The sequence below is a fragment of the Rhinichthys klamathensis genome, unplaced genomic scaffold (assembly GCF_029890125.1).
Source record: "Rhinichthys klamathensis goyatoka isolate OS25496 unplaced genomic scaffold, OSU_Roscu_1.1 h1tg000132l_1, whole genome shotgun sequence".
In the NCBI taxonomy this organism is placed as follows: Eukaryota; Metazoa; Chordata; class Actinopteri; order Cypriniformes; family Leuciscidae; genus Rhinichthys; species Rhinichthys klamathensis.
In genome coordinates, this window is record NW_026606667.1 from 335,308 (window position 1) to 349,965 (window position 14,658).

The window sequence follows — 14,658 nt, forward strand, 5'->3', positions numbered from 1 at the left end:
ACGTTACTTCCCGATCAGGACTCGGATATATGTAAATTAGGGGTGTAACGGTACATGTATTCGTAATTATTGAACCGTTTCGGTACGAGGCTTCCGGTTCGGTACGCATACAAACCGAACGATTCCTAGGACCATTTTTCCTGCAGACAAAATCCGCGCTGCGCAATCACCACAACGCTGCGCAACATCAAATATCAAACGTAATGAAAGCGGAATGAAACGGCACTACTCATTATATTGTGCTTAACGGACCATTATCAGTTCGGACCAGCAACATCTGTGCAGCGCGAGATCAAGCGACACTGTGCTAAGAGATCCAGTGAAGAAAACATTTGAAGTAATAACATCGCTGCGAGATCTAGTGAGAAGCATTCACATTTCTCCGTTATTAACCGTAAATCTCTATTAGATCAAACAGCGCTGACGTGGACACCAGGAGAAACATTGTGCCGTGAATGAACATGGATTTAATGTTGCACTTCAAAACTCAAATATTATATAAATATATATTTAAATGTTATTTTTAATGTGATTACCAAAACATTATTTGTTCATCCTTCAAAGATTACCCCCATTTATAAACCTGAAAGTTTCAAGATGTAGGAAAACTCAAACTTATTTAAAAATAGTTTTTCTTTTAATAAATAGGACATTTCTCTGGCATTTCTTTCTTTTTGCTGTATCGTATCGAACCGCAAATTTTGTGAACTGTTACACCCCTAATGTATATATTCTCATAATTTTTTTATACACTTTTAAAACATTTTTATTTTTTGTTTACATGCCTGCCGGGTATTTTAAGTTGAGGTGCTATTTGTTTTTATATTAGACTTTTTCTATATTTACTGTTGCACTAAAGTCCAAAAGTGAAGATTTTATGTTATTTATTACTTGATTGTTCAAGCTACCTCACAGAAGTGCTCTGTTTGTTAACAGAGTTGTTGAATGTTAAAATAAGGTGAATTAAATAAAAAATAAGGAACATCCTGGATCTGTTTTTTCTCTCTTCTTTATTCTTTTTTTATGTATTATATAAGTATCGGATCGGGACTCGGTATCGGTAGATACTCAAAATCAAATGACTCGGACTCGAGGGCAAAAAAACCTGATCGGGACATCCCTACAGTAGACTACAACTACATGTAAGATACCTAGCAGCCGGGTAGCTTTTGAATGGTCATCATGATTCCAAAGCCGGTGCTGGATAAACAGAGCATGTGCTTGCGCGCGCGACTGTAGGATGCGCTAGGCTAAATTATTTACGACAGCGGTGGACAATTCCGCTTCCAACCTGTAGGGCGACCGCAGAGGAAAAGTTACTTGGTGTTGCTTTAAATATTAGTTTGCTGGTTCTGAAACGCCTGAGCCAAAGTCTGTCATCAGAATGATTGGGTATGAAGACCTCGCTGAAGCATCTCACACGATTGCGTTTCCAAACACCAGCATCCGAATGCAAGATAACACGACAGCATGTATTGTGTTTTGTCAGCCGCTCTGAAGCATTTCTACTTAATTACATTTCTGCAGAAATATGTTTTCTTTGTGGCGGTTCTGTGCGGGCCTGTTCAAGATCACCAACTCTCATTGAAACCGGTTGATTTGTCGTTCTGTTTCCCTTGCAGGTAGAATGTCCCCTTTTGGTTTCATCCGTTGTCATTGCAGTAATGTAATAGTTTAATCAAACTTTGCCCAGAGCGATATGATCACGCCCTCGTGTTTGATTTCTTCATTCTTCGTCTCGGCAGCATTTATGACGAGGTCATGCAATCGAATGTCAGAACAGTGTGTTTCTGTGGCATCAGCATGGGAGCAAGGACAGTGCTATCAAGTTGCATCTTGTCGAGCTTCATTAGAAAGTGCACTCGCTTCAGTTGTGTCACGAAGCTTCCAGGAAATCTGCTTTAGATGGTGCTATCTTCAAAACCATCTGTTCTCTCCACTTGTTTGTGTGTCCTTGTTTGTTTTCATCATTGCAAAGACTATGCTCAGATGTTTAATGGATAGCCAATATGAAATCCAGTGTCTTCTACAACTATATAACAATATTAAATGTATCTCATCTAATCAGTGCTTATAAGATTTCGCCTTGAAAGACTATACTTTATTATCTTTAGCTGCTAACTTGATCCTTTAAATATTACTCAGTGTCTCAAAGAAGTGCTAGTGGACATTGATGATTTGTTTAGAGCTACAATAGTTGTGTATATATCAATAACACATCTGGAATAATTTGCGTACCCAGAGCATGGTTCTATAAATGGATAGTTCACCTCCGTCACATTTCCCTGATCCCTTATTGGCATATATGGTTCTATGAAGAACCATGGAACCTTTCCAATGCACAAAATGTACTTTATAGTGGACAAAATTTCAACGTCTCTAAGGGTGTATTCACACCTGCCTTGTTTGGTTCGATTGAATCGAACTCTAGTTCGTTTCCCCCCTTGGTGCGGACCTTTTGGGCAGGTGTGAATACAGCAATCGAATGCGGACCAAACAACCGAACCGAGACCCAGCTGAAGATGTGGTCTCGGTACGGTTCCAAACGAACTCTGGTACGGTTCGTTTACGGTGTGAACATGAACAGACCCAATTGCAAGAAAGCACTGCGCTTTTGAGGTTAACAGGCTTCCGTAGTCGGAGATTTTGGCATAATGGTTTGTGTTATTGTTGTTCAATACGCGCTGTCTGGCCACACGATACTGTTGCGCGTCTTTCTGCGCGTCGTGTGTGTGCATCATTGGAATGGAATGGAATGAATGAGTGTGTCAGGACATTCACATACAGAGCGTTCTCTTTAGTCTAATCACGCATAGATGCAAAAAAAGCTTTTGCAGTTCATATAGCCTTATGTAACGATAGTTACAATACAAGGATGATGCTGCGTTAAACTGGACAAACTTAAATCGCAAGCGTTAACATTGACAGCACTTGTTAGCAGTATATACAATAAGAATCTCATTATTTGAATGTGTGACCATAGCCCCTCTCTATGAATCAAAACTTTATACCTTATCCGTCTTCTGCGCAGTTTCTTCATATTGCGTTTGTACAAAATTAGTAAAATAACAAATATTGCAGTACGAAATATCTCCATGCTGAGCCTTTTTTACACTTTCTGATTCCCCTACTTGAGAATTATTGTCCAATGAATGGACGGCCTTAGCACACGTGTGGTTTTGTTTACAAATTTTCGCTCATTTGCAAAAAGAGCAGTGTGAAAGCGAACCGTACCAAAAAAAAAAAAAAAATTTATTTCAGACTGATCTCATGAAATGGCGTAGCCTATGTATGACACGCCAATTCGTATTTCCATTTTTGGCGTGCTATCAACACGCATAATCGCTTTTCAGCGTGTTTATCAACACCGTTGACTTAACGTTACATTACTGTATATATATAAATATATGACCTACCCCAACCCCGTCCCTAAACCTACCCGTCACTGGGGTTAATACTATTTATGAGTCTTCCCCTATCATCCTAGGGAAAAAAATATCGCTCCCCAGATGTAGATATGAATTTTGCTTCGTTTCGCTCGGACAATTAACGGCACAGACATACACGCGGAATCACTCGGACGTTTAACGGCGTAGACATACACGCAAAAGATGACGGTTCGTTTCGGCGTGGACATACACGCGGATAGCTCAAAATGCATATAGATAATACGCCACTTGACTTGAAAGTGGCGTGTATGTTTACGCAAAGTCATAATGTCATGTTGATTATTTGGTCCGGACCAAAGCAAGTGAACTATCGGACTTTCCTGGTGTGAATACACCCTAAGACCCTGTTCAGACTGCAGGCAAAAGTGTCCCAAATCCGTTTTTTGGGGGGTCAAGTGACCAGGTCAGACTTCTTCAGAAGTAGTGTGAACACTCAAATCTTGGCCAGATCTGATTTTTTCAAATCAGATTTAGACCACTTCCATATGTGGTCCTGAATCAGACCCAGGTCTGATTTTTTTTTTCAATGCGGCCGCAGTGTGAACAACCAAGGCAGATTTGATGCGACTTTATGTCAATCTACATCGACATTTGTCACAAATTATGCGCCGGCGAGTTAGCCATAGACACAGACAGTAAAATTAATGGAAGGAGAGTGAGGTGTTAGACCTAATTAGTAAATGGGGAGATACTTCAATTCAAGCAAAACTAGAAGGATCATACCGTAACCGCTATGTTTTTTAAAAAACAGTGTCTCTATGAAGCAATTCACATCACATTCCCAGCACTCCTGGCTTCGTCTCCGCATCCACACAGACCTCTGTAGTGAATTTGCAGCCACAAATAGCCATTTTGCTCTCTTTTCTCAATTTTTTCTCTTCATTCTTCTCCTCCTCAGCACCTGCTCATTAATGTTACGGCTGCCATTACACAAACATTATAAAATAAAAGCGAAAATGCTTACTCCCTCCATAAACTCCCCAACTTTAGTGCAACAGCGTCTGATGTCATTGTTATTGTTCTTTTGCGCATGTGGGTCTGTTCGAAACCGCAAACAGTTCACACTGGAATCTGATATAGGCCACATTTTAAAAGGTAATGTGAACAGCCAAACAAAAAATCGGATCTGAGCAAAAAAAATCCGAATTGAGCATTAAGACTAGCAGTGTGAACGGGGTCAAAGTTGCATCTTACCTTGTTCGGCTTCATTGCATTGCATTTTAACAGATATTGAACAGGAGAAGTTTCTTGCATGATTCAGACTTCCTTCACAAAGGGCAGGATATTATTTTTCCGTTTTTTTCTTCCGTCGGCGAGTTGTTTTCAGCTGCGCTCTGATGCAACGTGTAACGGGTCCCGGCCAGGGGTCCGCTAGCAGATATATATTGATACTCCTGGTCGAAGTGCCCTGGAAATATTGAAAATATGACACGGTTATAAGAGACGCGGGACAACAGTTGCTCTTTTTCCATTCAACCGGAATATCACTTTATTAACAACATTTCAACCTTATATCTGCAATCAAGAATTATTACTGTTATTTTTGGTTGCTCTGTTTCAAAACACAGGTAATATCCACAATTGGATAACACGAAATCACATATTCGTCAAAACGTACATTTCCACATAAATGTATCTTCACATATTTCCTCAACATTCACAGTTTTATCTTAAACCATAAACACACATTTTCTCTCTAAACCATGTTCTCTGTTATCTCTCATTAAACGAGTATTTCTGTATTCATTATACATTTTGTAAGTGTTCACTTAATGTAACAGAATAAATCCCATTTGCAGTTAGGTTAAGTTAAATTACATTTACATTAAACGAGAACAAACTTCAATAGTAAACATATTTGCCCTTATAACTTTTACACGATTCCTATGAACCGAAACTGTTTTACAGTCTAATATTACCATGTGCATTTAATGCTACCACGTGCGTTTCACCCAAAGCTACATCTGTAAACTGCTTTTACTCTGTGTGTAAGCCTATGCATTACGGGTAATGAATAACGCTAATGTACAGTTACTTTACACATATACAGTAATAACTCAGACATATCCCCGAGCCATTAGGAATATATAAAAGAAAACATTAGTGCGAGCGTCGGCCGCCATTTCCTCAACTTCACAATGTTATCATTATACTTTACCATTTACACACTTAACATACCTTTCGCTTATCAAACACACATCACTGAGGATTCATATTAGCTTATAACCCTTTTGTAGTCATATAAAAGTTGTAAAACTAACCTGGAAATATTGAAAATATGACACGGTTATAAGAGACGCGGGACAACAGTTGCTCTTTTTCCATTCAACCGGAATATGAGCTCGTCTTCCTCCACGCCTCGCTAAGGGTCCCAGAGTGACGCGGCTGAAAGGTACTGCCACCTTGTGTCCGTTCTGTGCAACAGCATGTCATAGCGCGCTTCTGTGTATTCTCTCAATAGTATTTAACTTGTAATAAAAGGAAAGAAAACAAAAGATAATAATCTCAACAAAACCTATTTTTGTGAGTGTCACATCCACCCCGACAAACAAAAATGGCTCCCGACATTTTCCCATGAAAACAAAACTAAAACTCCTACTCTTGTTTGTTTTCTAGTAAACTTGTGTTGTGACGGGCATGTAATATGTGTAAGGCATATACATATGAGGTGTATAAGCAGTAGGTAAAATGAACTGGCTATGCACATGTGGCATGAAAGGTAGGGGCGGTGAGGTAGACTGTGAGGAAATGGACTCTACATGGGTTTGTAAGGAGGGTTGGCCCAGTGACTCATAAGTGAATATTGGTCTAGGTCTTTTCTCTCTAACTGACCTCCTAACCTCTCCTTGAGTCTCTTTTTCAGGCCAAGTCATAGTAGAGGGATAACTCGGTCTTTCCTCTTGTACTCGCTCCTCATGTCCATTTGTCTCGTCACCTTCAAGCTGAGATAGGTAAGTATCCCCAAGTTGCTCACTTGTCTGTGCTTCTTCCACTACTTCAACTTCCCTGTCCCCTGCATTCTGTTCATCCTCTTCAGGCTGCGGTAAGTAAGTATCATCCGATGATTCGCCTGTCTGTAATTCTTTTCCCATTACTTCTATTGCTCTATCCTCTGACTGCTGTTCTTCTACTTCGGAAAGGTGTATCTCTCGCCCCTCGGGTAAGTATGTGTCCATCGATACGGTTTCCCTTGTAGGTAACGTGCTTGAACAGTCTTTACGAATCATTGTCTGTTTCTTTGAAGTCTGATCAGGTGCTTTTGCAGGGTATAACTTTGACACTGGACTTTGCTCTCTCCCTGAGATCACTGATCTGTTATGTCCAGCTTGATCATTTTCCATCCGTACTACAGGTGTTCTCAGCCAATAACCTCCTGTCCACTCATCCTCATCATCAGTGTCTGACATTCCATCCTTTTCATCCATTCCAGAGTTTACCCTCTGTTGAGGCTGCTTTTGCCTCTGACGGGGGGTTACAACAGAGTCAGCTGGCTGTGATGGGTTCTCCACAGGCAAGTCGTTCACTAACAACAGCAAGTTTCTATGTATGGTTCGGTTTCTTGTATTTGGGTCTCCCTCAGGATGAATGACATACACCGGATTGTCTGAGATTTGCTCCTTCACCACATAGATCCTCTTCTCCCAGTATGAGCGTAGCTTACCAGGTCCACCTCGTTCACCCATGTTTCGGACCAGTACTCGATCTCCTGGTTTGAGGACCACGCCCCTCGCCTTTTGATCATAGTAGGACTTGTTCTTTGCACTTGATGACAGGCTGGATTTGTTTGCAATCTTGTACGCTTCCGTCATCCTTTTTGACCATTTATCCGCATATCCTTTGTGTGTCACTGATTCAGTGTTTTCCATTAATCCAAACAAAAGATCCACAGGCAGACGGGGATGTTGTCCATACAGCAGGTAATGAGGTGAGTATCCTGTCGACTCGTGGCGTGTGCAGTTATATGCGTGTATCATTTGTGGTAAATGTTCTTTCCATCTCTCCTTTTCCCTGTCTGTCAATGTCCGTAACATTTGCAACAGTGTACGGTTGAACCGCTCAGCAGGGTTACACTGTGGGTGGTATGGAGATGTTCGTGAGTGTCCAACCCCTGACAGCCGTCCAAGAGTGCGAAACAGATTGTTCTCAAACTCACGTCCTTGATCATGGTGAAGACGATTTGGATAACCCAGACGAGGTATATAGTCGTTGTATATCCGCTCAGCTGCAGTTTGTCCTGATTTGTTTTTGGTGGGGTAAGCCTGGGCAAATCTGGTAAAGTGGTCTATTACTACCAGAATGTACTCATAGCCTCCTTTGCTTTTCTCCAGGTGTAAGTAGTCTATGCAAACCAAATCGAGAGGGGAAGCAGAAGTCAGGCCACCCATTGGCGCGCGTATGTGTGTGGTGGGTTTCTTTTGTTTTATGCAACTACATCTTCTTGTGACATACTCCTCTATACATCTCTTCATGTGTGGCCAATAAAAACGTTCTCTGGCGAGATGGAGCACACGTTCTGTGCCAACGTGTCCCATGTTGTCATGGAGATGTTTTAGGGCAACTGACCGATACTTGGTTGGTAAGACTAACTGTTTTCGCTCGGATGTTTGGCGGTACAGGACTCCATTCTCCACATGTAGTTGATTCCACTCATGAAGAAGCTTGCGAGTGAGCCCACTCACTGAACTTCTTACCTCATCAGTAAGAACATTATTTGCCTCTTTCAATCTCATTATTTCCCCTATTCCAGGGTCCTCTTGTTGGGCTTTTGCCAGCTCTTCGTGGCTTATTTTGGGCAAGAGTGAATGAGGCTGTGGCATCACATCAGCAGAGGAGGTGTAAAGTGCAGCTATCCATGCTACATCTTTCTTTTGGGCTGCTCGACCCCCTTCCCAAGTTGCATGCAGCACATCCTGAGACAGCTCCTCCGTGCATGTCGCCACATAGTTGTCAATATCGAGTGGGATGCGTGAGAGCGTGTCAGCGTCTATATTGCTTTTTCCAGGTCTGTATTTAATGTTGAAGTGGAACTCTGACAATTCTCCAACCCACCGGTGTCCAACTGCATTGAGTTTCGCAGTGCTCATGACGTAAGTAAGCGGATTGTTATCAGTGTAGATGGTGAAATGTGGAGCATAGAAGAGATAGTCTCTAAATTTCTCACACACTGCCCACTTCAGAGCAAGGAACTCGAGTTTTCCGCTGTGGAGTTGGTAGTTCCTTTCAGCAGGTGTCAGAGTTCGTGATCCATATCCGATGACTCGCATTTTTCCACAATGTCGCTGATAGAGGATTGCGCCGAGCCCTTTCTCAGATGCATCCGTGTGTAGGACGAATGGCTCCTCAAAGTTGGGGTATGCAAGGACTGGGGGGTTGGTCAGCATACTGACAAGCCTTTCCAAGGTGCTTTGGTGATCAGCCTTCCATATGATGGGTGTTTTGGATGGAAGTTGTGGACCCTTGGACTTGCAGTGACGTGGAAGGGGTTGGGGAATGGAGGACTTAACTTGGAGCAGCTCATACAATGGCTTTGCTATTTTAGCAAAGTCCTGTATGTAGGAGCGGTAATAACTCAGGAAGCCGAGAACCCTTCGGAGGTCACCAACAGTTTGGGGCATTTTGTTCTTTAAAGCCCTTACTGCCTCAAGGTCTTTGGGGTCAATTCGAACTCCCTCAGCCGATACCAAGCGTCCAACATAACGAACCTCCTTCTGGAACATTTCACACTTCTCTGCTCGTAGCTTCACTCCATGATGCTGCAGCGCTCTGAGGACTTTACGGATCACCTCCACATGGTCACTGAAAGATCTGGAGTAGCACAGTAGGTCATCCAGGTACGGGATGCAGTACTCATCTCTCAGAGAGCCTAACATCTCCTCCATGCTCCTTTGAAAAGCTGCAGGTGCATTAGAAAGTCCAAACGGGATCCTTACCCATTCGTAAAGCCCCCAGGGAGTGATGAAGGCAGTGAGATGGCGTGACCCTTCTGCCATAAACCCCTGGTGGTAAGCTTTACCTTGGTCCAGTATGCTGAACATCGAGTACCCACCTAGCGTGTCTATCAAATCCTGTATTCGCGGCAGTGGATGTCTGTCGGGTACGGTTTTTTGATTTAGGAGACGATAGTCTATACAGAGACGAAGAGTGCCGTCTTTCTTCCGTACACATACAACTGGTGCAGAATAGGCAGATTTAGATTTCACTATCCAACCCTTCACAAGAAGATCTTGAATGTACTCTTTCACTTCTTTAAACAACGGTTTGGGAATGGATGTGTATGCTCTTTGCACAGGGATATCGTCGTTGAGATTGATCACCATCTGCAGGTTTGGGATACAGCCGAGGTCGTTTCCGTCTCTTGCAAAGGCGTTTGACTCCTCATGAAGCATCTTCCTAGCAGCCTCTCGCTGTTCTTCCTCCAGATGGTCGAGGTTTACAGGTGGGTCCCACAGAGGTGGATCTGAGTTACTGACCTGAGTGGTGGTGACCTGACTGACCGCCGCTGCAGGCTGTGATTTGTCCAGGATATCTGCCTCCACAACATTTTCAACACGCTGCAGGATCCCTAGAGCTGTTTTACGTGGTATTGTGATGTCATGATTGGTGTTATTACCAATTGGAATGGTGACATAAGGCTTTGTTGGGTTCTGGATTTCAAACAAACCTGGCCCTGCATCCCACTGTCCAGACGGTAGGCTATCTTCATCCATCTCCAACAACACTAATCGGGTAGAGGCATCCATGTTTGACGGAACCCGGCATCTCACCCACAACACTTGACCAGCTGGGAGCACGATATCCTTGGCACCTGTTCTTAAGCGTCCCTGCTGCATAACTGGCTTCGCTCTCTGAATAAAGTTGACGAGAGCTTCAGCTGTTTCTTTGGGAACAGATATGGCATTGCTAAGAAGGCTAGCAAGTACTGACACTAGTCTCTCTGGTTTGCCACAAATTAGCACTTCCAAAACATTAAAGCCAATCAATGGTCTATCCATGGGGTAGCTGCTGATGAGGAATGGCACACTAATGGACAGGTTGGGGTCTAAATTCCCTGGCAAGTTCACTGTGATAGCTACCCACCCATCATATGGAATGATACTGCCATTTGCCGCAATAACTTTCAGCTCCTCCTCTCCCAAGATCTCAGAGACTGAGTGAATACTGAGGTCAGGTAGGTACTCTTCTTTCCAGGAACGACTAACTATACTGACTTGTGACCCAGAGTCAAGCAAAGAAGTGACTGCTAAACCATTTAGATAGCTCTGAACTAGGGCCTTTTTGCCAATCAGGCCAGCAACGGCTCTAGCTTTAGCTACACGTGGTGACTGGGGAGGGAGCTGAGATACTTGTTTACAGTGACTTAATGTGCTTGTCGTTACTGGGGTTGAGGGTGAAGAACGGTGCAACTTGTCATTACCGACCTCACTTTCTGGTTGGGACTTGCTTCCCGACTCGGCCACTAGATGTCCCTCTCCAGTGCCCGATTGAAGTTTCCCTGCTTCCTTGGTCGTTTTAGACAGCCTGCTGCACGGTGTCCTTCTTCCCCACATATGAAGCAGTGTTTACAGTCTTGTTTGTCTCGTTCCACGCAGCTTGGACAACCATAAGGTTTCCCCCATTTTGTTTGTGCCCTATTCTGATTATACTGACGCCCATGATGAGTCGATTGTTGTTGGTTTTGTTTTTGCATGGCTTCAACCAGCTTAGTGAGTTCCTCTACTTTGGTCGTGAGATCTTTCAGAGGATCTGGCTTTGTTTGATTTGGCTTGGACGCCGCACTCTCTGACTTTGTGCTAGTTGTCTTTACCACCTCCGACCCGAGCTGTGTGCTGTGTACATTGGTTACGGTTTGTCGGCGTGAAGGACCAAGTCTTTTCATTCTCTCACTTTCCTCACTAGTGATTTTCATCACATGACGCAGAATCATATCGTCAGTGATCTCTCTGTTTGCCAACAACGGTTTGAGTTCTCTACGTACGTCGGTGTGCTTGTGCCCAAAGCCCTGGTACACTGTATGTAGGAAAACATCTTGCACTGTAGCTGTAGTGTACTTGATGTCAGTATCAGCTAATCTTGATGTCAATAGAACACGTTGTTTTAGACCGATCACACGATAAAGAAACTGTTGTGGTGTCTCGTTCTCATCTTGTTTCGTGCACATCAACTCTTGAAACAACTCTGTGCTATTTTTTTCTCTTAGGTGAGTTTGAAGAAACCCCTTGAGTTCAATCACTGTCATGTCGTCTTTGTTTATCAACATTTCTTTGAATATGCCTGGTTTCATGATTCTTAGCACACCACGAACAATCTCTGAATCAGGGAATCCTTCTTTGATTCCATCATCAATTTGTCTACATACATTATTGTAGCTGATGTCTGAAGATTGGTCACCGATCTGTCCGCCTTGCACTTTGAACTCTCTCCGAGGCAGGTAGCTGAGTTCCCTCAAGGACACCATCCCCTCGCGCGCCGACTGAGAGACAAGTTCACTCGGTGGTTTTCTGTCTGGCTGTTGAAGAAGGCCTGAGGATTGGGTTAACTGTGTCTGAGGCGGTACAGCATGTGTTGGTAAGCACTGCATGAGTTTCTTGCTAACCTCTTCATAGCTAGCTAGCACTTTAAGCAAATCAGTGTTAGCTGTGTCAGGTGTACTTGACATTGCTGCTTCTATTGGGCCTGAATCTAGTTCAGCAATATCACTAGGTGACGCAGCACTAGCTACATTGAATGTGTGGTGGCTCTGTTTGTGAGTTTCTGTGGTGTTTTCAGGGGCTGTTTGGATAATGACTGAATCTTCAATAAAATTAACACGGTCATCACGCTTATCCCTACCCTGCTCAGTATGTAACTCAGAATCACCTTTTACATTTGACATCGACACACCATCATCACGACATTTCACCACATCGTCAATAGCGTCTTTCAACATCAACAACTGAACCATTCCCTCGTCCTCCGTGTCAAGTAACTGCTTACTGTACATGAACGAGTTGATGTGATCGTAACATCCTTCCTGGTCCCCTTCCACAAGCTCTGACTGGTCCTCGCTCGACACTGGCTCCACCGCTCTGGCGACCTGAAGAAGCTCTCCAGCTGACAGGGTGAGTAAGCTTTTCCTAATGTCCCACACTAGGCTCTTCCTCCCACCACTCGACATGATGGCTCCTCGTTTCCCTCACGGCTGGCAACACAGGTCGGTGATGGTGCAGTTAGCTCTGGATCGCAGGCCTCCACTCGTTCGCAGTCGCAGTTTCCACGGCTGGACAGGGTTAGTCACTGGTCAGCGTTGTCATCATTCGGCTCCCGCTCCGCTAGGTGGCGCCGAAGTATCCCGGACGAGCCCCCAAGAATCTGTAACGGGTCCCGGCCAGGGGTCCGCTAGCAGATATATATTGATACTCCTGGTCGAAGTGCCCTGGAAATATTGAAAATATGACACGGTTATAAGAGACGCGGGACAACAGTTGCTCTTTTTCCATTCAACCGGAATATCACTTTATTAACAACATTTCAACCTTATATCTGCAATCAAGAATTATTACTGTTATTTTTGGTTGCTCTGTTTCAAAACACAGGTAATATCCACAATTGGATAACACGAAATCACATATTCGTCAAAACGTACATTTCCACATAAATGTATCTTCACATATTTCCTCAACATTCACAGTTTTATCTTAAACCATAAACACACATTTTCTCTCTAAACCATGTTCTCTGTTATCTCTCATTAAACGAGTATTTCTGTATTCATTATACATTTTGTAAGTGTTCACTTAATGTAACAGAATAAATCCCATTTGCAGTTAGGTTAAGTTAAATTACATTTACATTAAACGAGAACAAACTTCAATAGTAAACATATTTGCCCTTATAACTTTTACACGATTCCTATGAACCGAAACTGTTTTACAGTCTAATATTACCATGTGCATTTAATGCTACCACGTGCGTTTCACCCAAAGCTACATCTGTAAACTGCTTTTACTCTGTGTGTAAGCCTATGCATTACGGGTAATGAATAACGCTAATGTACAGTTACTTTACACATATACAGTAATAACTCAGACATATCCCCGAGCCATTAGGAATATATAAAAGAAAACATTAGTGCGAGCGTCGGCCGCCATTTCCTCAACTTCACAATGTTATCATTATACTTTACCATTTACACACTTAACATACCTTTCGCTTATCAAACACACATCACTGAGGATTCATATTAGCTTATAACCCTTTTGTAGTCATATAAAAGTTGTAAAACTAACCTGGAAATATTGAAAATATGACACGGTTATAAGAGACGCGGGACAACAGTTGCTCTTTTTCCATTCAACCGGAATATGAGCTCGTCTTCCTCCACGCCTCGCTAAGGGTCCCAGAGTGACGCGGCTGAAAGGTACTGCCACCTTGTGTCCGTTCTGTGCAACAGCATGTCATAGCGCGCTTCTGTGTATTCTCTCAATAGTATTTAACTTGTAATAAAAGGAAAGAAAACAAAAGATAATAATCTCAACAAAACCTATTTTTGTGAGTGTCACAAACGCATGCCTAAAGGTCAGCATTCCCCTTCATACACCCTCGTGTCCTTAACAAGAGAATAAAACCTTGTCTGATGTGATAATTATATACATTGTAATTCAGCACTCGCTCTCAGTTCAGGCACTTTCGGGAATTCTGTGCAGATGTTCGAAACATATTGATTGAGTTTATCATGTGGAAAGCATATGTTTTATATGGAGAAATAAAAAAGTGAGTAATGGCTGGGTAAGAAGATATTGTTGTGGTGTATTAAATAATCAAAGAAAAAGCTGAAATCTACGAGAAAGAAAGAATATCGGCTCAAGCGTATCAATAACTTGTGTGTCCAGTGGTGTATTACTAATTAGTGCTTTATAATGAAAGTATAAGTTCTGTTATGGGACAAAATTTGCAAGAATGATTGTAACTAAATGGCTTAAATGTTGAGGTTATTTGACAGTTTATGTAATTAAATGTTAGAGATCCCTATCCAAAGATTTACATGAACTTTTGCAAATTCAGAAAATATTGTCACGGATGACATGCCATTGAAATTTTCCATTGAATTTTCCAGCCCTGGCACTTTGAAGTGCACAGGTCATGTCAAGGTTCATTAGTGGTTTTTGCTAAGTCAAGCAAACTCCTATGCTTAAGAATTAATGTATAACCCAACTTTCACCATTGTGAACCT

The 14,658-nt window shown here is 42.6% G+C and overlaps 1 protein-coding gene across 2 annotated transcripts in view; it reads left to right on the plus strand.

Annotated features, from left to right (window-relative positions):
- Nucleotides 1–14,658, plus strand: part of pappaa (pregnancy-associated plasma protein A, pappalysin 1a) — a 136,858-nt gene that overhangs the window by 81,010 nt on the left and 41,190 nt on the right. The gene's annotated exons all lie outside the window — the stretch shown is intronic.